This window comes from Dama dama, chromosome 24, assembly GCF_033118175.1.
Source record: "Dama dama isolate Ldn47 chromosome 24, ASM3311817v1, whole genome shotgun sequence".
In the NCBI taxonomy this organism is placed as follows: Eukaryota; Metazoa; Chordata; class Mammalia; order Artiodactyla; family Cervidae; genus Dama; species Dama dama.
The window spans coordinates 15,960,212-15,981,787 of NC_083704.1; the positions used below are offsets into that span (position 1 = coordinate 15,960,212).

Consider the following 21,576-nt stretch of genomic DNA (forward strand, 5'->3'; position numbering starts at 1 on the left):
GAAACTGACCCTTGAGAGAGCTTATTGGAATAACATGGGAAGGCTCAGAGAATGTACAGAATCTGCCATGGTGAGCCCCAGAAGGAGAAGGAATTAAGACCCCTGAGGAATCTGGGTAGCAGGAGTTAATGAGTGATTCCTTCATGGAACCTCTATTGGGATAGATTTTCCACCCTTGTGTTCCTGTGTTCAAGGTCCAGTTTCCTGGAAGCAAGAGTGTGAATGGCTTGCTTTGGGTCACTTGACCACACATATCCCTTGGCCATGGCACTTTGACTGACATTTGCTCCAAGATTCTGTGCCATGGGTTGGGGCAGTTTCCCAAGAATAATCAAGGAGGGGGAGGAAGGGATGCTGAGCAGATGAGATCCTAGATCACAGCCTCTCCTCCCTTCTCCCTTAGACCCACATTGCTATCTTCACTCATGATGGTCTATCACCCATCAGTCTTGCCTAGGCTTGTTGTTTAAGTTGCATGCAGTGAAATCACGCCCATAGCCATCATTGGGCCTTACACTGTGACTTTCTGTCTTCTGAGAGAGAAACTTCCTCTCTTAATTCTCTTGTTTTTTTTTTCCTCAGAGAGGAGAATGTTTGCTTCTAGGGTAGCAAACATAATCCTCTTTAATGGTTTTGAGGTTGGGGTCACAGATTCCAGTGTACCCAGAAAGAGGCCAGGTGGGAAATATCAATGGGGGCAGACAGTAGGGAGTACTGGGGACTGTGGTAAACTGGAGAGCTGGCCCCAATGAGACTTTTAAAAAGTACAGTGGGGGCCAAACAATGTACAATGGGCGGTCATCTGTGAGCACTCTTAAGACCAGTGAACCATCAGTGTGTGACCTCTGCCAGTCATTAGGAACAAGTCAGAGAGACTCTTCAACTTTTTCCCCTTCACCCTGCAGTGTGGCTTCGCTGAGGGCACGTGACGGCCTTGTCTGCTTCAGGGGAGGCAGGGGAGAGGAGGAGACCCCCCACTGCAAAATGGAACACAGGTTAACATCTTCAAATATTACCCAGCAGTAGCCCCGTTTGGCTCGGGTAGAAACTTGTCTTGGGCTAGACTACATCAAATTGCTATAGAGGCTGGCTCAAACAAAAGCTGCCTTTGACCATTGAGAGAGGAGAGTCTGGGTCAGAAGGATCAATTTTCTGATGAATCAGTGAACAATCCTGAGTGGAACTAATCAGGCTTATGCTGCGTCACCCTTTCTTTATAACCCATGGTGATTTGAAATCTCGCCACCCTCCTGTGATTCCCCCACCTCATCTTTTTGCCTTCCTAACATGTAGGCAAACACACTGTGTATATCTGCGTGCGCGCACACACACACACACACACACACACACACAGAAGAGGATGTAAAAAAGTACATTTTAGGGATAAGAAGGCTCAGAGAGATGCTAGAGGCTTCCTGGACAGGACTGGAAACAGAGAGCTACAAGGGGATGACGACCAGTGGAAGGAATTTAGCTCTCTGCCTCCTGGGAATCGAGAAGGTCTTGGGGAAACAGCCCTGGGTAACAAATTAACTCCAAATTCCTAGGGGATTAATGGGTAGGGAGCATTCCTAGCAACTCTCCTAGTTACTGAAGCCAAGGGAATAAGGAAGGGTAATCAATGAGTTTTTCCCTCAGTATTCCAACTGATGTTCTTCCACAAAGCATTGGGTCATATCTCTGTAGCCGTTGTAGGTCAGGCCTGGAATACCCATCAGACTAGTTAAGGTTATCCTGGTTTCAGGGAAGACTAATGCACTTTGACTGACTTGAACAGAAAGGGGGATCATCGGAAAGCTCCTGAAGGCTTTTATGAATTCAAAGGGAAGCCGAACACCCACAGCTCAGCAAGGGGAAGACAGTGGTTGTGTTGACATTGATGGGACTGTCTCACTAGGCTCTCAGTTCCTTGGGGGAAGAGCATGTTATGGGCCCTGTGACTGACCTTGGGCTCCCTAGAAGCAGAAGGGTGCTGATGCAAGTGATTTACTGGGGGGATGCTCTCAGGGGAAATCTGAGAGGCAGTGAGGGAAGCCGGACAGAGCAAGAGAAAGAGATGCAAGTCTAGTCTCAGGCTGATCTCACTGTGGAGTCTGGAGAGCGCACAGCCCTGCGGTTACCCCATCTCAAAGCGTGGAGCCTGCGTGCATACCCCCTACCCATCAGTTATTGACCGTGGGCTGCCTTCAGGAGAGGGCATCATTTCTCAAGCATTTTGGATCAAGGAGATTCAAGAGAAGGGGCCACTGTGAGCTGTTAGCAGCCAACGCGCACAGCAGCTGGGGGATGGTGCCCCACCCAGGCAGGAGGACCTGGGCAGACCTGCATCCATGGCCCTGGTTTGGCTGAGGTGTCCACATAAGAGCAATAAGCCATTGAGAGAGAGAGGCAGAAATCTGAGTCTGGGCATGGTTAGGGGCTGTTTCAGGGAAAAGTAGACAAAAGAGTGAGGATCAGCCATGCCAAAGGTGTCTAACATGTCCACTTAAATCACTTCTGCTGAAAATGTCCTTCTGGCCAGTAATTGATATCACTTGCCTGACCTTTCTCTGTATGTATTTGAATTTGTGATCCCAGGTCTAAAACCCTTCAGGAAGATTTTTGTTAGGTGTCTAGGTATGTACCCCAAAGTGGAATCTGTAGGTCAGTGGGTGTGAATGTGTTGAGCTTTAGCAGACATTGCCAAAGAACTTCCCAGAATGACTGTACATTTGACACTGCTTTTAACAATGCATGGAAGTTCTAGTTGCCCCACATCCTTGTCAGTGCTTGGTATTGTCTGTCCTTTTCATTTTAGCTCTTCAGGTAGACATGTAGTATTCTTTCAGAGAGAATTTAATTTGCATCTCTCTGATGACTAGTGAAGTCAAGCACCATTTCATATGTCTTTTTATTATTGACTTATGGGAACTCTTTATATATTCTGTATATGGTTCCCTTGTCAGATATATACCTAACAAATGGTGTATATGTATATTTATGTGTGTATGTTTATATAAACAGATAAGATAGGTATAGATATATAGATTTATAGATATACATACATAAAAACACATATACAGAGTGAGAGGAGATATATGTGATTTACACATAAAAATATGTTTATTATATATTACATATAATTTTGTATTTGATATAAACATGAACATATAAATATTAAATACAATATTTAATACAAATATATGTATAATGCATATAAATATGCTTATATAATTATTAATTACATAAATTTAATGTATTTTATATATATACACACACACCATATATATTTGGGCTTCCACAGTAGCTCGGCAGTAAAGAATCTGCCTGCCAATGCAGGGGACATGGGTTCGATCCCTGGGTCAGGAAGATCCCCAAGAGAAGGAAATGGCAACCCGGTCCAGTATTCTTGCCTGGGAAATCCCATGGACAGAGGAGTCTGGTGGGCTACACCCATGGGGTCGCAGGAGTCAGACACAACTTAGCAACTTAACAACGTATATGTGAAAATCATGTATCTTCCCTCACTGTGACTTGCTTGAATTTTTGTTTTCTTAGACATATTTTTAATGAATACAAACATTTAAATTTAATCTAGTTCAATTTACCAGTTTTTTCCTTTATATTTAGCATTTTCTGTACCTTATTTAGAAAATCTTTGTCCATGTCATGGTTGAACATTCTCCTATTTTTTCCCTAGAAGCTTTTTTGTTTTATCTTTTATATTTAGAAACATAATTCATCTGGAATTTATTTTTTGTGTTGAATTAGAAATTGAGGTGTCTTCCACCACCCCCACAGATAGCCAATCATTCAGTACCAATTATGGAAAAAGATCATCGTTTCCCAAAAGGACTACTGTTATGCCATCTGTCATAATCTGATGGTAATATATGTATGAGTCTGTTTCTGGTCTCTTTGTTCTCTTTCATTGGTTTATTTTTTTTATATGCACGTGCCAATATCATACCATTTTAATAATGAAAGCTCTGTACTAAATCCTTGGGTGATTGACTTGTCCTAGTTTTCCCAGGACATTGCAGCCCCCCACTCCCCACATTTTTATTGAGGTATAATTTGACATATAACACTATATTAGTTTAAGGTGTACAAAATAGTAATTTGATATATTTAACTTTCTAGGTTTTAAAACTGAAAGCACTGCATCTCAGAAAACCCCTCAGAACTTGGCAAACTAGAATAGTTGGCCATCCTAGTAGACTGCAATACCTGGTGACATAGATCCTCCAAATTTGTTTTCTTCAAAATTGCCTCAGCTATTCTTCACCTTTTGCATTTCTTTATAAATTTTAGAGTCAGCTGATCAGTTTCCACCAAAATAAAAGCTCTTCTGAGACTTTCACTGGAATTGAATTAATTTATAGATAATTTTAGGAAATTGGCTGCACATCTTTTGTCAAATGGATTCCTACAGATTTAACGTTTCTATGCTATTTTTGTCAATGGTACCATTTTTTAAATTTCATTTTGTTTTTGTTTTTATTGCGTTGCTGATACAGAAATAAGATGAAATTTTGTACATTGACCCTCACTCTATTAATTGCAATAGTTAATAGATTTTTTGAACATTATGTATATACAATCACACCTTCTGTAAAAAACGATAACTTTTTTATTTCTGTACAATCTCTTTGGCTCTTTCACTTTTATCTTAAGATTTGTACTGGCTGAAAACTCTAGTGCAGTGTTGAATAGAAGTGATGATAGTGCCTACAAAATTATCTCTTAATTTGATCCTCTGGAAGAATTGTTCTTTAACTTTAAAAATGTTGTTCTGAGAGTTGGAATTTTATGTACTGTGACCAATAAGTAGTTTTATGGCAGGTGGGTCCAGTTGTGGCCCTACTTTTATACTGACATAAAGTGTAAATACGCCTGCCACACAGTGAGACGACTTATTCACATTTACTCATTTTGGGCTGACTTTGGGATTAAAGCCTGTGTTTCCTGAGACGCTCCCGATGAGAACATCTGCCGGCTTTTGTTTGCCTGGCATCCTTTTCCTCCTTTCACGTCCTCTTTGTTCCTTCTTCATTCCAGCCATGGAATTCCAGTAAGCTCCCACTCACATTACTCCATCCCTGGCCTCCAGGGCCACAAACTGGCCCTGGCCCATCAACTTATTTCTTCCCCAAATTCAAATAGAAGCCTCCTGAAACCGTGTGGAAATGCTCTGAGAGCGGAACCAGCGTCTCTTGCTGCTGGCGACCTGGAGCTCACCAGTTTGCTGTCCTTCCTCTGGAACTGCTCCAGAATCCTCTTTCCAATAAACTTCCTCTTTCCCTTATCAAAGTCGGTTTCTGTTTTCTGTTAGAGAATAAGTACCCTGTGTCCAATTCTCTTTACTTTGCCATCAACACTGAGAAAAATGAAAAATTTTTTTTTTTTTTTTAGTTCTACCACTTTATTGCTACCAACCCATCTCCCTCCACCCTCGTACACACGTGTTCAGTCATGTAACCCCATGGACTGCAGCCCGCCAGGCTCCTCTGTCCATGGACTTTTCCAGGCAAGAATACTGGAGTGGGTTGCCAGAGAACATATTTTTAACAATATCATTGTATTCCACTTATCTGTATTTTACTTACTGTATTATAGAATTTTTTAATTGACTCAGAATTGGTCATTGCATATTACAACCATAATTAAGGATTTCCTTTATTGCATATACATAATTTGAGTTCAAGATGTTCAAGCTGGTTTTAGAAAAGGCAGAGGAACCAGAGATCAAATTGCCAACATCCGCTGGATCATCGAAAAAGCAAGAGAGTTCCAGAAAAACATCTATTTCTGCTTTGCTGACTATGCCAAAGTCTTTTAACTGTGTGGATCACAATAAACTGGAAAATTCCGAAGGAGATGGGAATACCAGACCACCTGACCCACGTCTTGAGAAACCTGTATGCAGGTCAGGAAGCAACAGTTAGAACTGGACATGGAACAACAGACTGGTTCCAAATAGGAAAAGAAGTATGTCAAGGCTGTATATTGTCACCCTACTTATTTAACTTATATGCAGAGTACATCATGAGAAACGCTGGGCTGGAAGAAGCACAAGCTGGAATCAAGATAGCCAGGAGAAATATCAATAACCTCAGATATGCAGATGACACCACCCTTATGGCAGAAAGTGAAGAGGAACTAAAAAGCCTCTTGATGAAAGTGAAAGAGGAGAGTGAAAAAGTTGGCTTAAAGCTCAACATTCAGAAAACTAAGATCATGGCATCCGGTCCCTTCACTTCATGGGAAATAGATGGGGAGACAGTGGAAACAGTGTCAGACTTTATTTTTTTGGGCTCCAAAATCACTGCAGACGGTGATTGCAGCCATGAAATTAAAAGACGCTTACTCCTTGGAAGGAAAGTTATGACCAACCTAAATAGCATATTAAAAAGCAGAGACATTACTTTGCCAACAAAGGTCCGTCTAGTCAAGGCTTTTCCAGTGGTCATGTATGGATGTGAGAGTTGGACTGTGAAGAAAGCTGAGCACCGAAAAATTAATGCTTTTGAACTGTGGTGTTGGAGAAGACTCTTGAGAGTTCCTTGGACTGCAAGGAGATCCAACCAGTCCATCCTAAAGGAAATCAGTCCTGGGTATTCATTGGAAGGACTGATGATAAAGCTGAAACTCCAATACTTTGGCCACCTCATGTGAAGAGTTGACTCATTGGAAAAGACCCTGATGCTGGGAAGGATTGGGGGCAGGAGGAGAAGGGGATGACAGAGGATGAAATGGCTGGATGGCATCTCCTACTCAATGGACATGAGTTTGAGTAAACTCCAGGAGTTAGTGATGGACAGGGAGACCTGGCATGCTGCGATTCATGGGGTCGCAAAGAGTCAGACACTCTAGGCTCATGGGCTCAGCAGTTGTGGCACATGGGCTTAGGTGCCCCACGGCATGTGGAATCTTCCTGGACCAGAGATCGATCATGTGTCCCCTGATTTGGCTGGTGAATTCTTAACCACTGGACCACCAGGGAAGTCCTAAAATTTTCTTATTTTCAGAAATTCCTATGTAACATTGGAGAACACAGAAAGATCATACTATAAGCTAAATTTCTCTGTAGTTGTTTCTTGACCATCTTGTTTTATAATGTACTAGTTAAACATTTATTATCATCAGAGAATATTTTTTAAAATGTGACTTTAAGATGTAAATCAGCTAGTCACTTAATGGCCATAATGATCCCTTATATTTGAATACTGTTTGATAGTTCACAAAAATTATAGTTCCATATATTATCTCTTAAGCTCCTCACAACAACCCAGGAGGTAGAAAGGCAAGATCTTATTAGCCTAGTTTAAAGAAGGGCAACCCGCCCAAGATTGCACAAGAGATAGGAGTGGGAGGAGTATTCTGGTCACACCACCGAATCTGGTCAGTCATTGCCGTGTCATATAATGAATGACACAATCATGCAATTCAAGAACTGGGTGATGAGTAAATCCTGCTTCACCAGCTGACAAACACGCTGAGTCTCACTGTAGGGATGTCTCTGGTTTGTCAGCACAAGCCCTGAATGGCTAAGTCGGTTGGGAATCCCAGACCTCCCCTTCCCTCCTGGCTCCACCTCCTCCCCTGCATCTGGGGCTCACAGCCATCGCAACCAGGGCTGACTGCTCTGAAAGGTGTTAGTCTTGTGCTGTAGCAGCTAGGAGCCTGGTGTCATTGCTGACTCTGGAACTTTCCAAAGGTGTGCCCTTGGAAAGCTGTGGTCTTGTCAACGTCCACTGCTGCCCGCAGGATCCAAGCACAATGTCCTTATACCTTATACGTATGCCTTTCCCTTCTCCAGGGGATCTTCCCCACCCAGGGGTCAAACCCGGGTTTCCCACATTGCAGGCAGATGACCCTCTGAGCCACCAGGGAAGCCCATATATGAACACCCCAGCCTGAGATAATTATTCCTGCAGCCCCAGGTGTGGGGGAGGGCTTCGGCAACCAATCCTCTGGTCATCTGTGGATACACAGGCCATCCGAAAGAAGTGATTTGGATGGAGGCTCTTGTCCTCACAGTGGCTGTTCCTGCTGTATTTCCCTTCAGGGGCTCCACAAAAAAGAAAGGGAGGTGCTCCTTCCCTTGGGATTACACATTTAGATAGGTGCACCCACACTGACTCAGGGGTCCCAGTGTGATAGTTCTTTGGATTCATTCACTCAGTCTCTTCTCCAGGTAACAAGTCAGGTGCAGAAATAAGCTGCCCTGAAGCCTGTATGTATGCGTTGGTTTAAATTTTCACATCCTATTATGGCAAATATAAAACATACACATAATATAGAGAATATAATAGTATACCCCATCTCCAGCATAAACCCATCACTCAGCCTTTTTTAAAAACATTTTATCTTTATTTACTTATTTATTTGGCTGCACCAGGTCTTAGTTGTGACACACGGGATCTTTGATCTTCATTGCAGCATGCAGGATCTAGTTCCCAGACCATGCACCAAACCGCAGCCCCCTGCATCAGGAGCAGAGTCCTAGCGACTAGACCACCAAGAACTCCCCATCACTGAGTCCGAACCCTTATCAACCCTCACCTAAACTTCTTTTATTTGTCCTGCTGTTTCTCCCTTCCCTCTGGAGTATCTTAATGGCAGTCCTAGAGATCATAGGATTTCACCCTTATTCATTTTATGTCCATAGTAGACAACAGACTGTTTTAGAAAACATCACCACTGTATGCTTGTGACACAATACCATTATGACACTGACAAAATGACTAACCTTGAAATTAATAATTCCTTAATATTAACATCATCTAATATCCAGTCTTTGGTCACATTTCCCCACTGGCTCAAAAACGTCTGAAACATCTGTTTATAATTGATTGGTCAAATCAGGATTTGCATAGTCTATTTGGTTGTTTGGTGTCTAAATCTCTTGTTAAGGTAAATTTCTTTATTGAGGAAATCCTCTCATTTGTTATGTAGAACTCTCCACATTTTTGGGTTACTTGATTACATCTTCTTGGTGTTGTTTGACACTTTCCTAAATTGTTCATTCTCCCTTCTCCCCATAAACTGATAGCTATGTTTGTAGGACTGATTGGATTCAAACTCAAAGTATTTGGGGGAATGGCAAAAATACTTCATAGGTGACTCAGTATATTTTTGACTGCACCATCTTAGGACGTGTATGATGTACGGTTATTCAACTCTTAGTGATATTACATTTGATGAGTGGGTCCAGGTGTTGTCCACCAAATCCATCCGTTAAAACTCTATCCATCCATCTTTCATTCAGTGGTTTTAGCAGCCACTGATGATTTATTTTTTTAGTTCTACCACTTTATTGCTACCAACCCATCTCCCTCCACCCTCGGGCACACATGCTCAGTCATGTAACCCCATGTACTGCAACCCGCCAGGCTCCTCTGTCCATGGACTTTTCCAGGCAAGAATACTGGAGTGGGTTGCCGCCATTGATGACTGTTATTTAAATATGGTATATTTTTTAGTTTCTGAAATGATTTTTTAAATCATTTCTTTTACATTTATTAGTAGGAAACATTTCATACAGAAGGATTTTTCCTTAACAACTCTTTGCTGCCCTAAAATACAATTTGTCCAAGAAAGGCAGAATGCATGTTTTACTCTTCCTCTTCTTTTACCATTAGTATATAATTTAGCCACTTACGATAGCAACTTGTAGATGACTTGTAAGTTCTCTCTTTTCTTAATATCACTATAAACTTGTGGCTGTTAACATCACTGACGTGATAGTTGATTTAGAATACATTCTACAGCCAGTGGTGAAAACCAAAGGCAGTTCCAACTTTCAAACATAAAGCACTCCGGCAAATGTATCTAAAAATCAAACAAACTTACTTGTTTTAGGAGGAATCCTTTCCTACAGAGCTAAGACGTGAGATCAAAATCTCTAAACATACCTAAACTTCTAGCTACAACATTTAACAATGAATATTTCCAGGATTTTCTCGCTCTCTGATTTTCCTCTTTCTTTCACTCTGTTTACAATCTTGAATGCCTGATTGTCTGTTTGAGGCTAGAGATTCACTCCTTCTGGCCCACTTAACAATTTCATCTTTGTATCATTCAAATTACACTTACACAGTCTACATTTCCTGTAACTAGTATTTGGACTTTCATTTTTATAAAATAAGAGCAAGTAAGCACTCAAATCATTTTTTTCTTCTTTTTTAAAAATTGAAGTACAGTTGATTTACTATGTTGCGTTAGTTGCAGGTGTATAGCACAGTGCCTCAGTTACACATATATTCTTTTTCAGATTCTTTCCCCTTATAGGTTATTTCAGAACACTGAGGATAGTTCCCTGTGCTATACAGTAGGTCCTTGTTGTTATCTATTTTACCCATAGTGGTGGATGTATGTTATCACAGCCTCTTAACTCATCCATACCTCTTTCTTTGTGGTAACCCCAAGTTCGTTTTCTATGTGCGTGAATACTTGAATAATTGAACAATGCCCTGATAATTGAAAACTGCCATGTGAACACGATAGGGATGAGGCTCAAACGGAAGCACTGAACACCAGTGAGTGCTGCCATGAGACAGTTCAACATGCTTGTCATCTGACGTGCCAAGTGAGTGAAAGTGAAAGTCGCCTAGTCGCGTCCGTCTCTTTGTGATCCCATAGGCTTTACAGTCCATGCAGTTCTCCAGGCCAGAATACTGGAGTGGGTAGCCTTTCCCTTCTCCGGGGGATCTTCCCAACCCAGGGATCAAACCCAGGTCTCCTGCATTGCAGGAGGATTCTTTACTAGCTGAGCCACAAGGGAAGTCCAAGAATACTGGAGTGGGTAGCCTTTCCCTTCTCCAGCGGATCTTCCCAACCCAGGAATCGAACTGGGGTCCCTTGCATTGCAGGGGAATTCTTTACCATCTGAGCTGTGACAGAAGACCTGATGTGCCAAGGACAGAATTTATTCTGTAGAAGGAGGGTTGGGTGTTTTGGTGAGGGATGCATAAAACTGTTATCGACTGTAACACCCTTGGTTTGCTGTCGGCTTATTTCTCCACTAGAAAGTTAGTTGGTTAGTTAGCTAGTGAATTCTAGGAAGGCAGGAGCCATACTTGTATTTTATATTTACTCCCAAGAATCCAGGACATGGTTTGCTTTTTTAAAAGAAAAGAACGAATGATGTATGCCAAGCAAGAAAAAGATCCACACTGGTTTTGAGCAGTGAGAAGCACAATTAGATGTATTTTTCACTTGTATTTGTTGCATATTTTGACTCTGGGATATTGGTATGATAAGCTATTCTTTCTCTAAAAATTAGTTTATCTGAGAGAGATGTGGTACATGTCATCTAGGACTATTTTGAAAAGTAAGCAATCAAGTTAAATAATTGATAATTCCATTCCTTAAGGTTAACATTTGGATATCTCTTCTTGTAATTCTCTACGTACAGCATTAACAATGTTGGAATCATCTAGAACATACTGTTTACTAAGTGCATGGTTAACACTATCCTATGTTACCTTTTCCCACAGTAGAAATTTTAAAACTAACCAGACCCAAATCCAGTTTCCAAACATGAAATTTTGATGAACAGGACCAAAGAGCAATGATTCTGATCAGAACTGTGCTTCTTAATAAAAGCAGCCTGTTTTATGACACACACAGCTCCAGGATATGAGAGTAACTCCAACAACCATTCATTTAGATTTGGCTTGATTTTATGCCAGTCTCATGGCCAACTCGAAGCAGGTCCTAGGACAGCGAGTGTGATGTTTGGTGTCCAGGGAAGCAACAAAGAGGAGGAGGGACCCAAATTCCAGACCCAAATTCCAGGTAAAGTCAACATTTCCTTTATACCAAAGTTATCCATTTATTGCAGCAACATTTGAACTAAAATGTTTTTTTAAAAAAAGCCAAACAAGTTAGATCATCTTGCAGCAGGGGGGTGGGTGGGGTAGGCAGGGGGAGCAGGGGGTGGGGGAGTAACCTATTAGTATAGAAAGAAATGGAAATGGTGAAGCTAAAAAGACATATCTGCAGATACATTTTGCTTTCAAGATTCTACACTATGTAAATATCCTTCTAGAAGATGAATTTAAGCTGATTCATTGTCACTTGCTTCTGCAGTGGTTTCCCAGGCACCTTAGCTAGCAGCCACCCTGCCTCCAGGGTACTGAGGGCAAATAAATATGTTTCAGACAGGCTGACAATAGGAAAGAACTGCAGGACAAGAAACTACCTGTAATACCTAGGTGGGAGTATCCTGGAAAGTGACGTGCTGAGATACTGACCCTTCCAGCTGGTTAACTTTGAGGTTCCTGCATTTACTTTTGGTTGTGGTTCATTCAGCAATAACAAGTGAGTATGTGACAGCTGAATGGTTCAGGGGGACATGCAGTATTATAGACAGAATCAGAAGAGATTCAAAGTGCATGCGTGGCATTACTAACATCTTTCAAGAGCTTAAGGAAGTAACAATGCTTAGGCCTTTTCAGTTCTAGGTGTAGTATGCATTGTTTTTTGATCATCGCTATCCATCCTGAAAAAGGCCCTGATGCTGGGAAAGACTGAAGGCAAAAAGAGAAGAGGGAGAGGGTTAGATAGCATCACCGGCTCAATGGACAGGAATCTGAGCAAACTCTGGGAGACAGTGAAGGACAGGGAAGCCGGTGCTGTAGTTCATGGGGTCGCAAAGAGTCGGACATGACTTGGCAACAACAAAGTCCACTTCCTTATAGTAAAGAATCTGCCTGCAATGCAGGAGACCTGGGTTCGATCCCTGAGTCAGGAATATCCCCTGGAGAAGGGAATGGCAACCCACTCCAATATTCTTGCCTGGATAATTCCATGGACAGAGAAGCCTGGCAGGCTACAGTCCATAAGGTCACAAAGGAGTCAGACATAACTAAGTGACTAACACTTTTTTTCATCCATTTCCTTATTTCGGTGACAGTGATCCAGTTTTTTCTTCTGGAGAACACTCCTCTTCTATAGTCCACGCTCTTTGGGTGAACCAGAGGTAAAGTGTATGACTCATATTTGGCCAATCACAGCACAGAATTTTCCAAGCTCAGTAATTTGTTAAGGGATGGGCAGGTAGCCATGTTGGTTCCGTTAGTGAATCCAAGACTACAGTGAAGGATCTCTTTCTTGCTGGACTTGGACTGGGTGCATGTACATTTGAACTTGTTGGGAACTGTCTTGCTATCACATGAAGTCTGAGTTTTAAGCTAACATGGAGGAGAGCTGAGCCTTTCTTTTTTTTCTAAGAAGGCTCTCTCTTTTTTAATTAACCTTTTTATTTTGTGTTGGATTACAGCCGATTAACAATGCCGTGATAGTTTCAGGCGAACAGCAAAGGGACTCAGCCATACATATACATGTATCTCTTCTCCCCTAGGTGGGTAAAGAATCCAGCTGCCAATACAAAAGTTTCAGGAGACACAATTTCAATCCCTGGGACAGGAAGATGCCCCTGGAGGAGGAAACGGCAACCTACTCCAGTATTCTTGTCGAGATAATCCCATGGACAGAATGTCCTGGCAGGCTACAGCTTCCACATAACATTGAGCAAAGTAGGTCCTCGTTGGTTATCCATTTTAAATATAGCAGTGTGTACATGTCGACCCCAAACTTCCTAACTATCCCTTCCCCCCATCCTTCCTCGTCAACCGTAAGTTCCTTGTCTAGGTCTGTGAGTTTGTTTCTGTTTTTTTAAACAAATTGATTATATCTTTTTAGATTCTGCATATAAGGTATGTCATACAATGTTTCTGCTTATCTGACTTGCTTGACTCAGAATGACAATCTTGGATTCATCCATACTGCTGCAAATGACATTATTTCATTCTTTTTAATGGCTGTATAATATTCCATTGTGTTTATGTACAATGTCTTCTGTATCCACTCTTCTGTCAATGGACATTTAGGTTGCTTCCATGTCTTGGCTATTATAAACAGTGCTGCAATGAACACTGGGGTGATGTATCGTTTTCAGCCATGTTTTTCTCTGGATATATGCCCAGGAATGGGATGTAAGGTCATACGGTAGCCCTACCTTAGTTTTTTAAGGAGCCTCCACACTGTTCTCCATAGTGGCTTTACCAATTTACATTCCCACCAACAGTGTAAGAGGGTTACCTTCTCTCCACACCCTCTCCAGGATTTCTTGTTTGTGGATTTTTGATGATAGCCATTCTGACTGGTGTGAGATGATACCTCATTGTAGTTTTGATTTGCATTTCTCAGGAATAATTAGCAATGTTCCAATAATTGGCAGTGTTTAACATCTTTTCATGTGCCCCTTGGCCATCTGTATGTCTTCTTTGGAGAAATGTCTATTTAGGTCTTCTGCCCATTTTTGGATCGGGTTGGGTTTTGATGCTGTTAAACATCATAAGCTGTTTGTAGGTTTTTTTCTTTCTGTCAGTTACATCGTTTGCAAATATTTTCTCCCAATCTGGGGTCTTTTTTCATTTTGTTTCCTTTGCTGTGCAAAAGCTTTTAAGTAGGTTGCATAAGGCGGCTCTCTTTTATTTAACTGACCTGATATGGGCTTGGTGGCACAATAGACTGAAAATCATAATTCTACCCTTATTTTCATAGGAGAGCTACAAGTGCCCAAATTAAATATTTGTAAGAAAATGGATGCTTTATGATAACAACAGCAAACTCTACATTCCAATAATTTACTATATGAGCATTATAAAATGTCTGTGATATGGCATTGTGAAGTGTGCAAGAGAAAAATAAAACTGTGAATAGCAGATAGTAATGCATATAAGTGAACAGAACATAGTAATGTATATAAATATTCTGAGTGGTAATACAAAGTAACTGATAACTACCTACAAACAAAACTAGCCTAGAACAACAGCATGAGTCATGGGCTTTAGGCTCAACTGAGTATTTCCATTTAATTCTCAAGGCATTGATCTTTATATCTTTGTCTTAATGTTTACTGTGAATTACTGATTGTATATTCAGTTGCTTATTTGATATCTCCACTTAGATGTCCAACAGGCATCACAAACTCACTTTGTCTAAAAAGTCTTCTCCTCCAAATCTGTTTGAATAGACTGCCTTCCAGATTTCAGGAGATAGCAACCTCATCCTTCCAGTGGCTCAGGTCTAAAACCTTAAGCATTATCTTTTTTTCTCACATCTGAAATCCATTATATAAGCAAAATTTATTGGCTCTATCTTCAAAATTTATTTGGACTCTAACCATATCTTTCTGTCTCCACTCCTATGTGAATTATTGTAGTATGGGTCTTCCTGATCTCACCCTCCCTGTCCCCCCCACCAAAGTCTGTTTACAGTCCAGCAGAGGAAAGTCTTTTCATTTTACTGAGAAAAATTTAAAACACAGCAAAGTTGAAAGATTTTACAGTGATCCATCTGTATACTGGCTTCCTAGAATCTACCATGAACAGAACAGTCCTTTTAAAAATGACAGGTCATGCAGCTCCTCTGGTCAAAATTCCTCAACAGCTCATCTCATTCAATGAAGAAAAGCAAATTTCATACCATGGTCTACAAGACCCAGCACCCTCTGGTCCCTGCTACCAATCTTCCCTCTTGTCCATTACTCTTGAGCCACACTGGCCTCCTCTTTGTTCCTCAAACACTCTAAGTACCTTCTTTGCATTTGCTGTCCCTTGCGTGGGAGGCTCTTCCTGCCATGACTTTGCATGGCTTGCCTCTTTGGGTCACCTCATTCGGACTTCTCTGACTCTTCCAAGTGTTAGGTTGCATGATGTAATTCTAATGTCATTCTACTCAGCTGTGCCACATAAACCAAATATCATCCTGAAGTTAAAAGAGAAAAAAGATGCAAAGAGAGCAGTAATTTCATATGGTTCAAACTAATAAAACAACTAGACCCTAACCTTCTTATTCTTACCTGGGTTCCAATATTCTTTTTTAAAAATAATATTTATCTGGCTGCACCAGGTCTTAGCTGCAGCATGCAAAGTCATAGGTGCGGCACATGAGACCGAGGTCCCTGACCAGGGATCGAACCTGGGGTCCCTGCCCTGGAAGCATGGAGTCTTAGCCACTGGACTGCCAGGGAAGTCCCTGGCTTCCAATATTCTTGAGAGCACGTCTCACCATCTTATGTACGATTTATGTATTGTCTATGAGATCCTCAAAAACAGGGAGTCTGCATTTGTCCACTTCTGTGGACTCAGGACACAGACCAGTATTTGGCCTGTAGTGTGCACCAAGGACATATTTATTTAAGGAATGAATTCTTTACACTGAAGTCAAGCTGATCATTAAAAATACAAAGTCTGATCATGTCATTCCTATTAAAAACTCTCCAATTTGTTTGCATTACTTTCAAAATGAAGATAAGGATCCTTAGGAAGACTGTAGGTCCCTGCATGGGGCTCCTTAGTTCTCTAGACTCATCTTGCATCATCTCCCTCATTTCTTTTTAGTCCCTGGGATTCTGCTTGTACCATTGTGAGGTCTTTGTGGTCTTCCTTGCTCTTCCCCAACTTCTGCACTGAGTTCACTCTGAGGTGGTTTTAAATCTTGGCTTATAGCATCTCTTATTAGAAGTCATTTCTGATACCTCAGGTTAGACTGAATTCCACTTTAATGCCGTTGATTCTGGTGGTGAAAAGCTAGAAGAAGGACCTCAGCTCTTGTTTTCTTTGATGAAAGAAAATAGACCAAGACAGTGAAAAAGACAGAAGCACTTATTAGAAACACAGCACGTGTGGAAGAAACAAAGTATGTGTGGAAAAAGCAAAATAGTATAGAGGGAGCACACAGGTGAGCTTGGAGTGAGTTGCCCCCAGCAGGGTCGGCTTAGATTGTTAACATAGGGGCAGTTTTCTGGGAAGAGGTGGTTCTTCTCACTTGGCCCTGGTGTGGGCACACATTTCTCAGCCAAGGTGGATTCCAGCTGGTGACTTCTGCCTCGTTTTGTCCTGCCCCTAGACTGAGGGCCTTCTCTGTGCATGTGTCAGACTGAGAAACCCATGAGAGTGCACCCAGTCAGGGCCCAGTGCTCCTGTTGGTGCCACATCTTGAAGCATCAGCAAGAGACCAGCTGCAGCTTCTCAGTCTGGGGTGATCTACCTCCTCCTCACCCTCAGGCACCACATACCTACCCTTAGTAACACCTATGAGGATTATAGAGTGAATTTTGTGTGATTATCTCCTTTACCAGACAGTAAGTTTCACGAGAGAAGGAAACACAGCTTTCTTTTTACTCCTCCTTGAATCCGTAGCATCTGGGAAGTATTTGGCACATAAGAAGAGCTTAATACTTATTTTAAAAATAGACCCTATTGTGTTCCTGCGTTACCAGTGCAAAACTGGGTTCCTGGTATACTGTAGGCAAATAAGTGTGCTAAATGAGCCCTAACATGAAGGATGTTTGATTACTTATTTACAGAGCATACAATGCAGAAGAGCCATCACTTGATTATCGTGATGAGGCATTTATACATAACTGATACCTACAAGAAACTCCCTGACGCTGGGAAAGATTGAAGGCAAAAGGAGAAGGGGGCAAAAGAGGATGAGATGGTTAGATAGCTTCACTGATTTAATGGACATAAATCTGAGTAAACTCTGGGAGATGGTGAAGGACAAGGAAGCCTGGCGTGCTGCAGTCCACGGGGTCATAAAGAGTCGAATACAACCTAATAACGAAACAACAACACGAAACTCCAAATTCTTCCCTCTCATCAACCTTGCCTACATCACTGAGACTGAAGAAAGGAAATTACACTTCTCTTTCCTTTATCTGCTGTCTGGTAGAGGAAAGGATGAACTGCTCTTGCTAGGAGAATCCAGATGGAGTCAGAATTAGCCGTGAGATATGGCTTCCAAACCAACAGATCATAGCGTTCTCATGTGGATAATTAGATGTTTGCAAACTTTTTTTCCCTTTTCTGTCAAATGAGAACTTTTGCATTCCTTAATAAAAATCTCTTTGCAAATATTTCAGTGGTCAGAGGATATATATTAAAACACACATTTGCAAGTTGTACAAATTTATAGGTTTATTAGGGCAGGAAGGTATGGTACAATATAAGCAGAAAAAGCAAAAATCTTACAAATAAATCACATTTAAGTGTGTGGACTCACAAAATTTTTTAGTAAACTTGTAATTCTAGACAAGCACTGTGGCAAGTTTATTAATATTATCATTTGCTAATTTAGGAAAGGGAGAAGAGCCAAATATACCAGAAATGAATTGTTGCAAAATGGTAAATTTTTAATATGATGAAACACAAAAAGAAACTAATAATCAAAAGACCGTGAAATGTCAATTTCTTAGTTTTAATAATGTTTTATAGATATATAAGATGCTGCCAATTGAGGAAACTGGATAAAGAGTAAACAGGACTTTTCTGTATTATTTCTGTAACTTCTTGTGAGTCTGTAACTCCCCTCCTCACCAAAAAGGAAAGCAATAAAAAGTAGTAAGTCTAGATAAGAAGGCATTTTCGGAAACAGAACTGAAAGCACAGACACGTAAGCAAAGATGGTTGCTTTGCTAGGTTTCTGCAGGTTTGTAAGGAGTTAACAAAAATTTTAAAAATGCTTCCAAAGTGTGCTTACATACACACACTTTACTAATAAAAAAGATTGGGCTCTGAAAAGTAGCGTCCTATTTTTAATGTTTGAACTAATGTTTTCCAGAGAGTTGCATAGAGTGAAACATAGCATTGTTTGCGAAATTCAATTTTGTGAAAACTCATTTGCAAAAATGAGTGTCTGCTCTTGAGAAAGGAACACTTTTATTTCTTGACATCATCAAAGAAAAATGTGAAGGATTTTAATATGAAATGAACAAAAACGTACAAATCCTATCACCTCATTGCTCAAAAAAATTTTTTCCTTCATCTATTAATATGTCCCTAAAGAAGCTAGCTCACACAGACCTGGGGGCATTCACATGTCAGAATATCCCATAAAGATCTGGGAACACATATTTTTGGCGGAAAGAATGCGCAGGGAAAGACTGCTTGTGAAACAGTTCAGAGTGATGCATTTAGTAAGGATCCCCTTGCAATAACAAAATGTTAGCATCAGAACATTCTTGGGAGCCTTCAAAAGACACATGACATCAGGAACTCTTAAAACAAGTGAAATTTTTTTGGGGGATAACATGGCAAATATTCTACTGTGGGAGAACTAAAAACACAGAGAATTTCCAAAATTGCCTTATGGCACCCTACCTTAAAGTATACTTTCCTAATAAAATTACAAGAGCAACATAGACATTTGCTTGGCTGGACGCTTCGTTTATATTTCCCTCTTAAATATTAAAATTACAGCAATGCGGCATAAAATAAAAGGAGTACTAGGGCCAGAAAGACGAGAGTTTCAAATTCAGTTTCAAATTTCAGACTCTCTCAGCTACTAGTTTTGTTACCTTAGACAAATCATTATTTCTCTGAATGTCAATGACTTTGTTACTAAAATGGGTATAACAATCCCCATATCTCAAGGTTGGTCCTAGAACTGAAAGGGATCATATATTTAAGAGTTTAGTAGAATGTTGTGCAAATACTGTGTGAGCTGCCTCCCAGTTTTCCCAGAAGACACAGCAAGACCTTTCTCTGTTTGGTATAAGGTGAAACATGTGGCTAAGGAGTAAAATTTTAAAAAGCAAGAGAATCTAATCCTAAATACACACACACACACACACATTTATTTGTAGTTATTTATTTGGCTGCACCAGGTCGTAGCTGTGGCTGGAAGGATCTTTTTCCTTGTTGTCGGTGACATGCCCCATCTTTTAGTTGTGGCATGTGGGATCTATTAATAGTTCCCCAACCATGGATCTGAAACCCAGACCCCCTGCATTGGGAGCACGGAGTCTTAACCACTGGACCACCACGGAAGTCCCTTCCAATCCTAATATCATTCCAAACAGTCTTTCCATTAATTATGCAGTCACATAAACTAATACTTAATAAACATTATTGGTATTATTCGGGAACCTGAATAGGTTCTCTCTTGCAAGTCTGCTTTTTAGTTTATCTTTAACTGAGCAAAACACGTCATTAATCCTTTTTTTCAGATCGTAACGTAGTGTGATCTTTTGGGGATATTAAGCACCTCTTGATCCCAGGTAAAAACAAGTTTCAATATTTGTTCACAGGTCTTGAGAAAAACAGCGACATGGAAAGAGAAAGAGCGCGAGGTTGGAGACTTTGTCTTTCCAAGGCTGATGGTATTATAATCCTCCGGCCATGAAGCCACCTGTTGGTGTCTCTCTGCCCGGAGACCACAGTTCCTTAAGCCACGCCTCCCTCGCAGTGCCGCACTCCCGCCCTCATGAACTCTAAAAGGTGAGCAAGCCTTCTGAAATCCCAGGTGTGGGCAGCAGACAAACAGCCCTTAGAAGGCATTCGAGCCAGGTTCATAACATGGAATCATGGGCTTATCCAGTGGGTCCTGGAACCTTCTGCTGTCCCGGATGCAAAGTTGTGTTGAAGGTTTTCTGCCTTCTGCTCAGGAGGCTGCTCAACTGCCACTTCCCTCTGGAGGTCTCCTCCTGCCAGAGGTCTCGCCTACAGGATCTCTCATCACCTTTTTGTATCTCCTGCGGAGCCTCACCGCAATCTGTCATTGCCTTATTTGCAATATCCGTCCACCCCACTAGAAGATCAGCTTCCCAAAGAGCAGGACCTCTGGTCTTTCTCCAGGGCCCTGAAGCTGGTGGATCTCGACAGAGACTCTCGGAGTGAATGACAGGTCCGAGTCCATCAGATATTGAACGGACTCTGTATTTTCCCCCCAGCCCCGCCCCCAGCACTCTTCACCGGAAATCATTCCAAAATCATTCATTTTGGAAATAAGGCTTCCAGCGTTTCGACCGCACCCACCCACCTACGTTCCAACGGTTTGAACTGCCGCCCCGGCCCACTCACCCAAGCCCTCTAGGCCGGACAGTTTAGAGGTGACCGAGGCAGGGATAGCCTCCAACGGGCACGCGCATCAGTTCACATTCCCGACCCCCGTCCTGGGGGCGGAGGAGCGGGGTGGGCCCCGCGGGCCTGGAGGAGCCGCCTCAGGAGGCCGCCCGAGCCTCCACCCTACTCGGGGTCCAGAGTCTCTTCTCCTCCGGCGGCGCGCAGCCAGCCGCGGGGGGTCAAGCCAGTCGCGCAGCGCGCGCCGCCGCGACCACAAGTACTTCCGGGTGAGTGGGTCGCCGACCCTGTGGCCCCGCCCCTCCTCCGCCTCCGCCGCCCGCCGCCCGCCGCCCGCCGCTCGGGCTGCGGCTCCTCCCGGGGGCCGGTTCCCGCTGTCTCAGCCGCGGCGCCGAGGGGACACCGGCGTGACTGACTGACCGGCCGTCGGCGCCGGTAGCCGCCGCGTCCTGCCCGGCCCGCCTGGCCGGGGACCTGGGACCGAGTCCACCTTCCGCGCCCCTCGCCCTTCGCTCCGTCAGGCTCCCGGACGGCGAGCCGCGCTCCGGCCCTTCCCGGCGGCGCCCGCAGCCCCAGCCCGCGCCCGGACACAGGTAACGGCCGCTCCTCCCGCCGGCCTTGGCGGGGAACCGGGGCCCCGCTTCTCGGCCTCTGCAGCTTGGTGAGGTCCGCGCTGCCGCCGACCCCTGCTGGGGGCCAGGCCCCCTCCGGCGGG

General features: G+C 42.5%; 1 protein-coding gene across 11 annotated transcripts in view; it reads left to right on the forward strand.

Annotated features, from left to right (window-relative positions):
- The first annotated feature begins 21,228 nt into the window (after positions 1-21,228).
- LRRFIP2 (LRR binding FLII interacting protein 2) overlaps positions 21,229-21,576 on the forward strand; it is a 106,007-nt gene continuing 105,659 nt past the window's right edge. Inside the window, exon 1 of one of the 11 annotated variants that reach the window (XM_061127738.1) lies at positions 21,229-21,454. The gene's annotated coding sequence lies outside the window, so the exon portion shown is untranslated. The remainder of the gene's footprint in view (positions 21,455-21,576) is intronic. The other 10 variants (XM_061127724.1, XM_061127728.1, XM_061127730.1 and 7 more) reach the window with 10 other exon arrangements.